This window comes from Myotis lucifugus, unplaced genomic scaffold (genome assembly GCF_000147115.1).
Source record: "Myotis lucifugus unplaced genomic scaffold, Myoluc2.0 scaffold_36, whole genome shotgun sequence".
NCBI lineage: Eukaryota > Metazoa > Chordata > Mammalia > Chiroptera > Vespertilionidae > Myotis > Myotis lucifugus.
The window spans coordinates 2171089-2184928 of NW_005871084.1; positions in this window are offsets into that span (position 1 = coordinate 2171089).

Here is a 13840-nt window from a genome sequence, read left to right on the forward strand (position 1 = left end):
CTGGGTTTTATTATTTTTTGTTATGTTTGTTCATTACTTGGTGCCAATTAGAAGGCGCTTTTAAAAGGGTTTTGCTGAGGTCATTTATACTGACAACTAGTGGGAGTGCCTCTACTATAGAGCATGTGGCAGAGAATATCTTGCTCTGCCAACCTCCCTCCGTCTTGACCCTTTGGCCTGCCCTCGGAGCCAGGCAGCCACAGGGATGGCCACACGTCCTGCGTGAGGGAAATGAGGACACAGCAAACTGCAGTAACAGGAATCAAGCTTTCACATCTATGTTACAAAATAGGCTTTTGGAAACTCACAGTCGAGACTATAGTTTTAAGGGCGAAGAAAGCTTTCTGTGTTTCAAAGCCTGACTTCTGAGCGTAAGAAGCCGCAGGCCTGAAGGACTCAGGGCATACGGTGGAGGCATAAATAATAGATTTGGAAGAATACGTGATCAGTCAGAGCCAGACAGCTCTGCCCCAGGCTAGATAAAGTTTCTCTGGGCTGAGGGGGCGAAGAAGTGGAGAAGGAACAGAGGGCTTAAATGGCATGTTCCGCAGGCAGAGGTGTGTCACAGAAGCCCTGGGGGGCAGATCGAAGCAAAGTCCCCGGGGCTGCACAGGTGCCTGAGCAGCAGGGCGCAGAGGGCAGTGTGGATTCGCCCACTCCTTCAGGAAGTGTCACTCAAGGGCTCTGTTCTGAGCACCGGGAATACAAATCGACCAATTCCTTGCTCTCAGGGGCTGACATCCTAATCTGGGGAAATAGACAATAAATGAAAAAATAAACAAATATATATTATGCAGATGTGGGAGGCATATATATACATATATATATATATATATACACACACACACATATACACACATATGTAATGTCACATAAATGTTCTGAAGACAAAACAGGACAGAGAGTAATGGATGATGATTTTATTATTAATTATTTATTTATTTTTAATATATTTTTATTGATTTCAGAGAGGAAGGGAGAGGGAGAGAGAGATAGAAACATCAGTGATGAGAGAGAATCATTGATTGGCTGCTTCCTGCACACCCCCTATTGGGAATCGAGCCTGCAACCCAGGCATGTGCCCTTGACCAGAATTGAACCCAGGACCCTTCAGTCCACAGGCCAATGCTCTATTCACTGAGCCAAACCAGCTAGGGCTGGATGGTGATTTTTTAAGGATAAGGTATCAGGGGAGCCCTCTCTGAAAATATGACATTTAAACAATGAAGTGGAAAGGGAACCATGAGCATATTCGGGCTTAGAGCATTCTAGGAAGTGAGAACAGCAAGTGCAAAGGTCCTGAGACAGAGTGTGTCTTGGCATATACAGATCTGCAAGGAGGCCAGGGTGGTGAGAGCAGAGGGAGTAAGAGAGGGAGAAGAGAGAGAGAGATGGTGGGAGAGGTGAAGTGGGAGGTAGCACGATCGAGCTACCTGGGCAGCCAGGACAGAGGCAGGGCCTCTTACTTCACTAGGGCCTCTCTTCTCCTTTCCCAGGGTAGGACGGGCCAAAGCAATGAGGGTGGGGTGTCACAGGGGAGGACTGTCTGGGCTGCAGTCACATCAGATGTGACTGATGGTCCCCAAAGTCTCCATAGCATCCTCCTGGCCTCCCACCGCCAGGCCTCTTTGCACACTGTCCTCTCCCTCCCCAGGGCCTCTCATAAGCACACAGCAGACAGTTGGCCTCTCCTGTATCTTGTGGGAGGTACTTGCAGGTGCTAAGCAAAGTCCAGAGGACTAGCAGGTCTTTGGACCCTGGCATCCCCTTCTCCCCTGCTTTTCCCTCATTAGCTGCTTACACTCAGGCTGCCTTAGGCCTGGCCCACCAGGTATATGTGCCAGTTTCAAACCCCCCGCCCTTTCCTTGAGCTCAGGAATTCAGACTAAAGCAATCTGATTATGTCAAGAAATACCATGTACATCAAAATATGAATTAAGTTTCCATGGAAATGAGTTGCTAGCTTAACATAAGTAAGTCTGTAATTAACTAGACATAGAACAGGAGTTTTTTTCCAGAAGCGTCTTACCTATTTTTCCATGTGGGTAGGTGAACACACACACACACACACACCTCTATGCTCTAGAAAAACGGGAATCAGGAATCTGGTACCAGCTAGCGACAGATTGCCACTCCGGTTCTAAATAAACTGCCGGCCTCGGCCTCCTTTTCATCTCAAAGGCCATTTGGCATAACCCCATTCATCTGCACAGACTGTCAGCTTCCCTGAGCTGGACTTCTCCTGTGACCTTCACTTTATTCTCTGCTCGTACCTGAGTGTGGTGGCTGAACTGGATTGATTACAGTTTTAGCCCTGTCTTGTTTTAATTCAAGAGCTAAACGGAGCATTTAAATGAACTCATAGCAGGACTGACTGTCAGGACTCTGAAATCTGGTTAACATTAGTCCCTCGGCAGCCTCGCCCCCATTATCACGGCTCTGTCTCCAGGTTGGCTTCTGGGTGATGTTCACGGTTGGTTAAAAATGGCATCATTGCCGTGAGTAAGAATAGATTAATGTTCACTTCCATCCATCCATCACTGGAGTTCCTGGGTTCATTAAGTGTGCTCCACGATTTCCCTCCATTTCCCATCATTCATTGAGGGGTCTAATGAACCAGGATGGAGTTTGTCAGTTTCCCCCAGTTTTGACTAGAAGGGACAACAGTTCCTTGGTGCCAGGCACATTTTGCCCCAGAAAGAGAATGTGAGGAGAAGGGGAGAGAAAGGCCTGGCTCAGTGACCTAAATGTCACAGCACACTAATGCATCATTTCCACCTACAGACACTACCATTCCTTTCCTTCTGCCCTGGGACTTCAGTCTCATTGCTATTTTTCAGGGAGTCATCTGGCCCCTCCATTCTGTCATTCCACTGTAATTGCCTGTGGTTCTTCTTATGACAAGAGGAAGGAACTTGGGAGAAGTGGCCCAGGCATCCATCAGCCAGGGCCAGATCAGGCATATAACGTCACACCCAGGCCCCCATTACATGCTCAAGGGTCTTCTCATCCATCCATCCATCCATCCATCCATCCATCCATCCATCCATTTATTCAATTTATTCAGCAAATATTTATCATTTGCCTTCTATGCTACTGGCACTGTGCCAGGTGCTGGGGTGCTTTAAAATGCATAAGAGGCCCTAACCAGTTTGGCTCAGTGGATGGAGCATCAGCCTGCGGACTAAAGGGTCCCAGGTTCGATTCCGGTCAAGGGCATGTACCTTGGTTGCGGGCACATCCCCAGTAGGAGGTATGTAGGAGGCAGCTGATCGGTGTTTCTCTCTCATCAATGTTTCTAACTCTCTATCCCTCTCCCTTCCTCTCTGTAAAAAATCAATAAAATATATATAAAAAAATAAAATGCATAAGAGGCCCTAGCTGGTTTGGCTCAGTGGATAGAGCATCGGCCTGTGGACTGAAGGGTCTGGGGTTCGATTCCGGTCAAGGGCACATGCCTGGATTGTGGGCTCGATCCCCAGTGGGGGGCATGCAGGAGGCAACCAATCAATGATTCTCTCTCATCATTGATCTTTCTCTCTCTCCCTCCCTCTCCCTTCCTCTCTGAAATCAATAAAAAATATATTTAAAAAAATAAAATGCATAAGAGATGTTGTTTTGATTCTAGTATGGTGAGGCCAACAAACAGATCAGGAGATGAATGGCACTGAAAAGACAGTTTGCTGCACCCCATCAGCAGGTCCTAGAGGGTTCGTCTTGATGTGATGGAATACTACACAGCAATAAAAAAGAACAAGCTACAGATACATGCAGCAACATGGACAAATCTCAGAGACATAATGAGGAGTGTAAGAAGCCAGATATTTAAAAAGTCCCATATAAAAATAAAAAATAAAAAAATAAAAAGTCCCATTTATATGAAGTTCAAGAACATCTAAAACTTATAGAAGTCAGAATAGTGGTTATCTCTGACTTAGAAGGGGTACAAGGGAAATTTCTGGGGCTAAAAATGATATCTAAAGTGTTCTGCATGGTTGTTATAAGAAAAGAAAGTTTGTTACATACAGTTTCTAAGAGGAGGGACACATCATTCCACACCTCGCGGGGCCACACGGGAAAGCACTAGGCTCAGTCAGGAGGTAGAAGGAACGCGGGGAACGTGTGGACAAAGTCTGCATTGCTGATTTCACAGGAAGGAATGGGAGAGGTGGGGTAAGCAGCCTGGGATTGGATCGTTGGAAGCACTTCAGCAGGCTCTGGGCTCTAGGACTGGTATCCAGTTGCCCAGTACCAGGCCCTCGGGGGGTTAGGGGCAGGAGGAAAATGTCCTGGACTGCCGGAGCCTGATGAAAGAAGAGGGATGGGTTGTGTGGATACAGGATTGATTAGTTTGCATATCAAAATCAGGCTTGCAAACAAGTTGTTTATTGTCTCCAGGAATCAGCTAACCCTGGGAGGGGCAGTCCCTCCCTAGGTCTGCAAAGCCCCAAGATGCTAGCATCATAAAATATAGAAATTTAAAATATGATTAATACAGGGGGTCTCGCAAAATGACAGTCTCTGCCCTTAAAGAGCTCACAGACCTCAAAACAAACCATTGCAGTAGAGTTTGATACCATAATGGCACAAGGAGTTGTACCAGTCACCTTTGGGGATGTCTGCCCAGCTCACAGCCTCCCACTCTTGGGAATTATACCCCAAATTGAAAGGAGTAGCAATAGCCAGGTTTGTAGTTCATGACATTGCTAGCCCCTACCCCCCAGTCATAGCTAATTGGACCAAAGAGGACACCTGGTCCCAAGCTTAGCCAATCAAATGTCCTCTCCCACTAATTGGAATTGAGATTCAGAGACTGCTGATCTGTGCAAGTGTAACAGGTAAACCCAGGAGTCAGGAGACAGTCTTACTTCATCATGTAGACCAGTGATCTCAAACCCTGGCTACACAATAGAGCCATCTGGGGAGCTTGTAAGGAATACTTATGCCAGGGTCACAGCTTGGACCACTTACACCAGAATCTCTCAGGGTGGGGTTCAGGTGTCAGAGCCTGTGTTCCCCACCAGGCTCACCCAACACCCATCAGAACTGAACTCTTGTCCATAGCCCTCTGAGAGCGCCACTGTGTGGAAGTAACATAGGACTCTGCTGTCATTCATGTGGCTATTCTACATACCATGGACTCATGGAGCATTGCAGTTGGGAACTGGGAGGATTTTTAATCATCGCTCTCCCACTGAGCTTCTAATAAAATGAATGGCCATCAAGGGAAGGTGTGTGCTGGGCCCAAGAACTCAATACATCAATTAACCGAGACATAGTACTTTTAGAGGGGGATGAAGGAGAGGAAAGATGAAGTTTCTGCTCTGGAGGAGTCTCAAGTCAAGCTGTGGAAGGGTTCAGACGTTGATGTACATATATATATAAAAGCATATTATGCTAATTAGACCAGACGTCCTTCCAGACATCCTTCCGGACGACTTTCCAGATGAATCCGGGGCTGCATGGGAAGCCCGGGTCCCGGGTGCCTGCAAGTGGCCCAAGGGAAGCCCGGGTCCCGGGTGCCAGAGAGTCCCAGGTGCCAGAAGGAAGGCCTACTCTTGCACAAATTTCATGCATCAGGCCTCTAGTATATATATAAATACATATACACATGAGCAGGATGTTTGATTGACAATAGAAAACCAAGTATAATACGTGCTGAACAAATGGTACACCACGTGACCACAAAGGAAAGATCTGGACCAGGAAGACTTCCTGGAGGTGGGGGGTTTAACTTAGTCTTTTGAGGAAAGGTGGGCTTCAAACAGGTGGAAAGGGCAGGCAGCCCACCGCAGGCCCACAGACCAGGGTTACGAGCAGTGTGGGGGCTTGAAGGAGCATCTTCCCCTTCCCACTGAGCCAAACCAGCCCCACCAGGTGTTCTCAGGGCTCTCCCCAACCTACTCTCAGCAGCCCTCCTCAATCTACATTGTCCTCTGTTCATTACTGTCCTCCAGCCTTGGGATTTGTCTCCTTCCCCCACAGGGTGACTTCTTTCCCATCGAGAGAACCAGAGAAACTCATGGGCTTAAATTGTCCCTGATCCAAATCCAAGAAAGCGCAAGGACCCAGGCAGACCCTCCGACCTCTCCTAGAGCAGGTGTCAGGAGACAAGGCGGCTGATCAGAGAAGACAGAAGACCTGGGCGCTCTCCTGGGCAGATGCCACCTTTCAAAGACCCTGGTTGGTCAAGCACTTGAACTCCCCAGTCAATTCACAGTTGAACCCTGCTTTCCCTTCAAAATAGCTGCTCTAACAGGTAGAGACAGACAAGATTTTTGCTTCAGTTGCTCAGCATTTCTGGGGAACAAATCCCTAAATGTCCAGGCCCCGGAGTAAGTATAAAACCTAGTCATTCCAGAGAAAGCGTCCTTCCTCCGATCTATCTCATCCCTCCCCGGCTTGAGAAGAACCAATCATCCTTGTGAGAGCTACTTCCCTCTGGCTGCCCCCAACCCCTCATTCTCCCTCTCTCCATCTCTACCTGGGCCTCTCATTCCTTAGCTACAGTCAACTCCCGAGTTTTTAGCCTAAAATTCTCAAATACCTGCCTGGCCCTTTACAGCCTTCAAACCCATCGCCTCCAGCGGGACTTTCGGGTCAGGAGTGTCCCCTTTCCTTGACCTTGAGGGGGGAGCTCAGATTTCTACACACCCACTTCTTTAAAAACATTCCTTGCCTCCAATAGGTTGAGGCATAAGATAACATCTGGGGACAGACGTCTCTGGGTCCCCTTCTTCATGGGGCTGGGTTCCCTCTCGACGCAATCCTGACCTCTCTCCAAGGGCGACCCCTCCCCCTCCTCCTGATCCGTTCATGGGCTTTTTTCCACGATGGCAGCTTATTTGCAGCCGTAGGCTTTCCGCTCGGCTCCACTCCTTTCTGCTGCTGTGGAGCAATTTCCCTGCCTCTGGGGATGCAAATGCTCCTCACATGCATTTTTGAAAGACCTTGGGAACCTCTGCATGAATCAGGGGAAGCTCATTTCTGATTTTTGAATATTCTGGATAGTTTATTTGGTGTCAAGGATCGGGAGCCTGCGCCTTCACTTTTCAACCTGGGCCCTGCAGGGCTCGGCTGCGTGTCCCCTGCATGTTTGTTTTGGTTTGCCCTGAAATGCTAGCCGGCCACCAAGGAGACCTTGATCATTATTCCAAATAGATTTTTCCCTTTTCTGATCACATACTCTTGGGAGGTTTGACACTGAGCCAGGGCTTCTTCCCCTTTTAAAAAAACAACAGCTAATCTAGAGCTCTTCCTTCCAAGCTGTGCCAGCCCCGGCTCTCACATTTCATCTCGGCCGCTGTCCTTCCTGAGAGTTTGAACAGCGTGTGCCAGCAGCTAGACCTATTCCCAACAACTTCCTGCTGCCTCCCTGCCGGCCAGGGTGGGCAGAACACGGCAAAATGAACCTGATTAGGGTGACACAATAAAAAACAGCATCTTCCACCTAATCGGTCTCCAGATGCAGCATGTTTGACATTCCCAGGCCCGTACTACCAGAAATGGCTGCAGAAAAATACAGCTGACATTTTTAGCAATTTGCAGAATGGGGATGCCCGCCCCACCCCCAGGCTTTTTAATATTCTTCTGGCTACGGATGGAGATTCAGATGCATGGTGTCCCCTGCTTTTTGCTCTCTCGGGATGTCCTCTCCCCTGAATCATGTGATCAAGCCCTAAACTCCTGTCCACAGAGGACAATCAGAATGACACCTTTAGTGTTTGTGCCTGATTTTATGGCCTCATGATCTTGTGCCCTTTGGAGTTCAAAGGTCACAGCAGGCAGCAGGCAGGGAGGTTTTTGATGTAACCTCTGAACCTCAGAAAACAAAAGGACAGAGGCCCACAGCGACAATCCATCTAAAAATGGTCATATAAAGAATGCAACTCAATCAGCCCGGAGCATGCAAATCATCAAACATTTTTATGGAGCGCCCTGCTAAATCCAAACTTACAGCCAGAAGAAGGGACACAAACCCCACGATCCCAATACATAAATCAGAGCTCGAGGAAAGCACAGCGATGAGTTTACAATCGGCTCAGAATGGAAGGATTTGCAAGATGTGATTTATACATTGGTTTCCTCCCCTCCTCCCCCCAGCCCCTGTCCACACACAAGCACACACACTCACACACACACTGGTCAATACCACGCCATCATTTGAAAATCAAGCATTTTCCCCTCCAAAGGTTTGCCCAGTGGCTGAGGCTACCACGGACAGGTACGTGAGGCCTGTCAAAGGCCTAGTGCTTTCCCTGTGGTCACTAGAACCATCCTCAGAGGCAGGCTGAAAGTCCGGGGAGCAGGCAGCTGAGAAAAAAGATGAGGACTTGTCAAATAGGTGAAAGGTTGGCCCCACAAAGCAGGTCACATCCTGCAGAACAGATGTCACCTCCCCTACTGCACAGATTGCCCCTCAACCGTCCTTAATACCTGGCACACATGCCCCCGGCCAGAGGACAGGCTAATTTCTGATTTAATTAGAAATACTATTCAAATTGTTAGGGAGCTGGGTAAGAGATGCTCTCATTTTTCATGACTGTTGAAGTTTTAATTCTTTTTTTAATTTCTTTTTATTTTTAAGTAATATTTCTTTAAAACACACACACACAAACACATGTGTAAGTGCCCTGGCCAGTGTGGCTCAGTTGGCTGGTGTAGCTCCCATGCACCAAAAGGTCACCAGCTCAATTCCGGGTCAAGGCACTTGCCAGGGTTGCTGGCTCCATCCCCAGTAAAGGGCATGCAGGAGTCAGCCAATCAGTGTTTTTCTCTCACATCGATGTTTCTCGCTCCCTCTCCCTTTCTCCCTCTTTCAAATCAATAAAAACATATCCTCAGGTGAGGATTTTAAAAAACAAAGTGAGAATTGGCACAGCCTCCGAGTGTCCTCATAGTTTCCACGGGTTGAGGGTACAAGGCCACTGTGGCTGAAAAGGCTGGGCGTCAGTTTGTGAGATCAGTGCCTCTTTATACATCCAGAGATGCTCAGAGCGGTGGCACTGCCAGAGGTCACATGGCTGGTTGGGACTGGTCAGGACAGAGGCCCAGGTTTCTCCATTCCCAGCCATAATAATGGCTACACACTCAGCGACTGCTCTGGTCCTGAGCATTTGCTTTTCACCTGTCATGTCGGTTCATCTTTACAATAAGTTGTGGGTAGACGCCACCCTCCTAATGTCACAGGTGGTACACTGGGAACCAGGATTGTTTCCAGGTTCTGTCGGATTCCAGGCCAGTGCTTAGAACCACCACCTCAGCCCTGAGACCCATGTCTATGCTCTGATCACATAATGCTGCCTCATAAGTGAGAGATGCGAGCCTACCAGACCCTGAGGAGTGTGTGGAGTGGTTTCTAGGAAAGGAAAAAAGGGTTGTGTAGGGGTTGGATGGTGCACCCTGCCCCCAAATATGTCCACACCCTAACCCCCAGGACCTGGGGATGTGACCAATTTTGGGAAAAGGGTCTTTGTAGATATAATGAAGAATCTCAAGGTGACATCATCCTAGATTTTCTGGGTGGGCCCTAAATCCAATGGCAAGTGTCCTAATAAGAGATAGAAGAGGAGAAGACACAGATGCAGAAAAGCCCACGTAATGAAGGAGAGATGGGAGTGATGCTGCCACAAGCCATGGAACCTGGAGCCACCGGAAGCTGGAAGTGGTAGGGAAGATCCACCCCCAGAACCTTCAGAGGGAACATGGCCCTGCCAACACCTTGACGTTGGACTTCTGGCCTCCAGAATTGTGAAAGGATACATTTCCTTTATTTCTAAGCCACCCAGTGGGTGGCGATTTGCCCCAGCAGCCCTAAGAAACCAAAACCTGGTGGAATGAGGAGTCATGTTCCTTTGGGATGGTGTGGGTCCAGAGGGAGCCGGCCCATCTGTCTGCTACCTCACCTACCCTTTTGCCTGAGGCCGAAGCGGTAGGTTCTGTGAAACTGAAACCTCCACGCTTCTGGAAAGGATGACAGCATAAAGGCCACCTGCAAAGTTAGCACCAACCCCGAGCCCAGACCTCAACCCGCCATCTTCATGCTCTTTTACCATCGTAATCAAGCTTCCAGGGATTTGTTCTGGACTGCTATCCCATCTGCCTTTTGCCTAAGGGATCCCATTTCTTTCTCTTAGTAAGACTTGGTAAATGAAACCAGACGTGTTCTGGCCTGAAGTCAAAAACCAGGCCTGACAAATGAGCGGGGCGGAGTGTGTGGGAGAAGGGCTCTTACCTTCAGTGAAGGTTTCCTTTAGGTCCCCATCCCTCCCAAATGTGTGTTAAATGTCATTAGACTTACAAAACTTCTGTTTCCATGGAAATGTTTAGAAACATGCCTCTTACATGAAGCATGGTCCATGGTACACATTGCCTGTTGAATTCTTGGGTTATGAGACGAAGGACAGAGGAGCTGGCCTTCCTTACAAGACGGCTCTGGGACAGCTCACACCAATGACATGACTGAATGCTCCTCCTCACTTCACTGCTGATGGACTGAACCATCCTTCCCTGTACCTACTCTTCTCGTCTATAAATTGGAAGGCCACCTACCCCAGGTGAAGGCAGGTTAACAAGGAATGACAGTCTGCTTCTTAAGCTGTGTGCTGTGGACACAGATGTTCTTTTGATTGTCATCCTAGACTCTGTGTCCCAGGCTTTCCCAACCTTTTCCAGGTAGAACACAGGTCAGATCCTGCTTTGTTTATGCTGCTCCGAGGAGCCCTGCTCCGGGTGGCCAGATGTGAACTTCCCGGGATGTCAGGCCACCTCAGGCCACACCTAGACAACCCACAAATAAGCAACCAGCACAATGAAAACCTGCCCAAGCCCAAGAGTCAGGAGGCTCTCTCTGCCTTATATATGTTATTTTTTGTATCCATTCAATATTTAATAAGCCCAGTCATTTTTTAAATTGACTCTCAATCCTCAGAAGCAAATCTTGGAAATAATAAAAATATTTAAAGATACCTCCAAAGCAGATAAGAGGAGAGTAGAGGTTTTTAAAAACAAAAGCTTATACTAAGATTTTTGACAAAATGAAATCACCATAATGAAAATTCTCTGGGACTCTGCTTGGATGGTGCTGAGAATTAGCCACCTCTCCTTGGACACGATGGGAAATCCTTGCGGAAATGTAGTTTCAGGACTATGTATATAAAAGCCCAACTTTCCTCCACTTTCAGAATAAAGGCTCCTTTCCTCCAGCCTCCAACTGCCCCCACCTTCAGGGGCACACATGTGGGTGCCCACAGGCGAGCACACACACAATGAACCAAGAAAGGAAGTAATGAGAGCCCACTAATGGATTGGCTTAAGTATAGAACAACATCCCATCACTGTCCTAGAAAATAATCAATCAAGCACTTAATTTTAAACATAAAAGTAAGCTGCCAGGAGACTGTTAATAGATAACCAAATAAATTAACAATTGTAGGTGGGATTTGAAACCAGGTTGGATGGCCTCTCCACTGAGCTCCGAGCCCATGCACATAAAGGGTCTCCCCAGCTTGGCACTTGATCTCACACTGTTTCAAAGTGGGAAATCTTCTTTTAGCCAATATCCCTTCTCAGCAGGCTTGTCACTTCAGGGAATTGTCCTTTGTGCGTCTTCCATAAATTTTATAACACCACTACTTTAAAATATTGATGGGCAACTTGGCCTTAGCCCAGGCCTGCAGTGGATTACTGTGGACATGAAAACCTTCAGGAGCGTAGAAGCAGGAAGAAACACATTCCCCGCTGACCTTTCTTAAAGGGACAATTGTGCAAATGCAGTGGTCACCTGAGCTGGAGGCCTGCCTAGCTCTGATGGACAGCTCTGCCCTCTGGGAGCCGGCTCAGAGCCACGCAGGGACAGGGGAACATGGGGGACACACAGGCAAGTAAGTGCTCAGGTACCTGCAGACCCATAAAGAGTAAGTGAAATCCACACATAATCCCCCCGGCTGTTTTCACCTGAAACTCAACTTTCTCCCAACATTCAAACTCTGCAAAGTTATTGATGAATCAGGATTGACAACTTTATAGTCTGGCTCTCCTCCCTCTACCCATGACCCACTCAGGGCAAGTGACCAAAAGTAAACAGCAACAAGGAACATAAAAGGCAGGACCGGAGAATTGATCCCTGGTTCCTAGAGGCTCTGTGAGAGCTCTGAACTTCTACTATCACATCCATTCTGCCACCGCACTTGCTTCATAATACTCCCCGAAAAAACAACACATAAAGTTCCAGCACCTCCAATAAAGTCACCGCTGAGAAGAGTATAGCAATAGTCTGCTAACCAGTGAATAACACAAGTAATACGGCACCTTTAACACACACACACACACACACACACACACACAGAAGCACTGTACTACATGAATTATGCATGTGATCTCATATAATCCTTATTTTTAAAATCTGCAAAAATATCCTTTGATCCAGAAAATCCACTTCTAAAAATGTTTCCTATGGAAATGATGGAAGATAAGTTCAAGGATTTTTTAAAATATATTTTTTATTGATTTCAGAGAGAGGAAGGGAGAAGGAGAGAGAGAGAGAGAAACATTAATGATGGGAGAGAATGAGAAAGAATGATTGATCGGCTACCTCCTGCATGCACCCTACTGGGGATCGATACCACAACCCGGGCATGTACCCTGACCAAGAATCAAACTGTGATCTCCTGGTTTATGGGTCGACAGTTAACCACTGAGCCACACCAGCTGGGCCATTCAAAGATTTTTTTTTTTTTTGTCTACAGGATGTTTATCGAATACAAGCAAAAAATGAAAATGATAGAAAGTTCCAATAATCAAAAGGAGTAAACAAATTACAACAGCTCCATAAAATATAATATTGTGCAGCCATTTAAAACTATGCTGTAAAAGAATATATATTGACAAATAAAATATGCCCACGAGATATTCAGCAAGCAATTTAGAGTATTAAGAATAGGAACGATATGGATATTTTTATAAATTCAGAGTATGTTATGCACATGCATAAAATGTGTGAGACAAGCATCATCACGATTATAAGATTATGAGTGATTATGGGCATCATAAGATTATGGGTGATTTTTCTCTTATATTCATTTGTCTCACTTTCTAATTTTTTGTAATTTGTTATAAGACAAATATTTTTTAAAATTTTGACCTAGGTACGATGTCCAAATAGTCCTAGATGTTAATTAACTTAATAACAGCCCATCACAGATACAAAGCCCTTTCTGTCTAAAACATGGTTTTATGCACTGTCTTAGCTGATCCCCGCAGCAACCTTTACAAGTGGACAGAGCAGAGGTTTTAGAATCCTGGAGATCTTCAAATATACAAAAATAATTAGAGAGGATGTTACAAAGAACCCAGAGCCCCCCTCCCCTGGAGCAGGCAGCACGCAGGCCTCTCTGCAGAAGGGCTGGCCCTGGCGGCGTTCACAGGCGCTGGCTCCCAGCTCGCTCGCTCTCTGTCCACTGATTGCAGCTCCCATTGCTGCACCCGAGGCTCTGAAAACAATCGGCCTCGCCCTTTCTTTGGCTCTCCCCACCCCCATGAGTGCTTAGGTTCTCCAGGATTCTGCTCTGCTCGGGACAGGAACTGGGGGAGAGAACATTCGAGAATACATGGTAAGCAAAGTCTCTGACATAAGAGCCAGGAGTGTGATGAAGCTGCTTGTACTGGCTCCAGAAAGCCATCTATTGGCGTCTCTTCCCAGCTCTGCCATCAGTGACACCACCATGGTAGCCTGGAATCTGCCGTGGTGAGAGTCTTTATACCATGGAAATCGGCAAGCTATAAATCAGGGTCCTTTCCCCCAGAGAGCCAGTTGTTAAACAGTTACCAGCACACCACCGCA